The sequence below is a fragment of the Mastomys coucha genome, unplaced genomic scaffold (genome assembly GCF_008632895.1).
Source record: "Mastomys coucha isolate ucsf_1 unplaced genomic scaffold, UCSF_Mcou_1 pScaffold3, whole genome shotgun sequence".
Lineage (NCBI taxonomy): Eukaryota > Metazoa > Chordata > Mammalia > Rodentia > Muridae > Mastomys > Mastomys coucha.
The window spans coordinates 3,281,512-3,283,100 of NW_022196909.1; positions in this window are offsets into that span (position 1 = coordinate 3,281,512).

The following is a 1,589-nucleotide window of genomic DNA, read 5'->3' on the forward strand; positions in this document are numbered from 1 at the left end:
CAGACCCTACAAGAACACAAATGCCAGCCCAGGCTACTATACCCAGCAAAATTCTCAATTACCATAGAGAAAACAACATATTCCATGACAAAACAAAATTTACACAACATCTTTCCACAAATCCAGCCCTACAAAGGATAATAGATGGAAAAGATCAACATAAGGAGCAAGACTACACCCTAGAAGAAGCAAGAAGGTAATCTTTCAACAAATACACACAAACCTAATTTCACCTCTTACAACAAAAACAACAGGAAGTGACAATTACTTTTTCTTAATATATTAATTTGAAAATTAATATTACCAACATACCCTAATTGATTGAAATCCAATAATATGAGTAATTGGAAATTTGTTGATTGTCATCCAATGGTCTCTCTAATTTGGTAATTGGAGAAATAGTCCAACATTGTACAATCTATATACACTGTCAACTTGTTTGTGACAGTGTCTGGCTGTGTACAACATAAGGGTCTTGACATCTTGCTTCTCCTATCTCAGCTTCTCTATTAGTAGTATTCTTTATTTCATGTTTTTACACTATACTATGGTTTTCAGAACAGCTTATATATTTCAAAAGTCTTTATATACCCAAAAGAAACAGACGATTAACTAGGGAGGTCGCTTGTAAGAGAACAACAAAGTGAGGCTGAATGTTTTGCTTGACATTTGTAACTCTTATATCAAGTTTGAAGAAGAGGACTTTATAAGTTACTCTCTCTCTGAGATGAATGCTTTTCCAAATTATCACAGCTAATGAACCAAATTCTTACCTTCACCTAAGGTCTGTGCCACTCTCCAAGCAGAATCATTGGTCATTGAAACAGTTGGTAGATGACTTTATGGATAGACCATCTTAATACCTACACCATTTCTTAAATGAATGTAACCTGTTCTCTGTGGCTGAGAATGAAGTCACTCTCTCAAGTCAAAAAGCTTTGACCATAGCAGGAAGTCTGTATCCAGAAATCGAGCACACAATTCATTTCTTGGTGCAGCAGAACTATCAACTCTCAGCTTAGCTACTATGAAGGTAAAATCCTTTGGTGATGTGATTGAAATACAGCCTTATTACAATGAAAAAAAGAGAAGTCATATGGAATATCTGTACCACCCTCCAAGCAGAACCATTTTTCATTGAAACAGTTGGTGAATGACTTCATGGATAGACCATATTAATACACACACTATTTCTTAAACGAATATAACCTGTTCTCTGTGGCTGAGAATAAAGTCACTCACTCCAGTCAAAGAGCTTTGACTATAGCAGGAAATTTGTATCCAAAAATCCTGCCTACAATTCACTCCTTGGCACAGCAGAACTGTCAACTCTCAGCTTAGCTATTATGGTGGTAAAATCCTTTGATGATGTGAGGGCCATTGAAGTACAGCCTTATTACAATGAACTCCAATGTCTAAAAATTGTTTTTATTTTGGACTTGTACCACAGTAAGAGCCAAGATTTTAAGGTCTACTAAAAACAAATCAAATGAACAAACAAACAAAATGATTTTATCTATTTATTTATGTTCATTAAAAAATACTAGTAGTGATGTATTATTTTAAAATATACAGTTAATATGTTTGGA